The sequence below is a fragment of the Theobroma umbraticum genome, unplaced genomic scaffold, assembly GCF_002168275.2.
Source record: "Theobroma umbraticum cultivar Fairchild unplaced genomic scaffold, ASM216827v3 scaffold_51.0, whole genome shotgun sequence".
NCBI classification, from domain to species: domain Eukaryota; kingdom Viridiplantae; phylum Streptophyta; class Magnoliopsida; order Malvales; family Malvaceae; genus Theobroma; species Theobroma umbraticum.
Genome location: NW_018397260.1, coordinates 9,495,141 through 9,495,370, shown reverse-complemented (window position 1 = coordinate 9,495,370; position 230 = coordinate 9,495,141).

Below are 230 nucleotides of genomic sequence, written 5' to 3'. Positions count from 1 at the left end.
AATATCAAATATTAAATCATAATATATAAAATATAAATAATTAAATACGATATATAAATTAATAATTTTTTATATTTAAAATAATTTTTTTATATAATTAAAATTAATAAATATAATATATTAATAAAATTTTAAACAATAACCAATAATGTAATACTATAATTTCTATTTGAGATTTACATATATAATAATTTTTTAATTTTTAAAAATTAAAATTATTAAAAATAAAA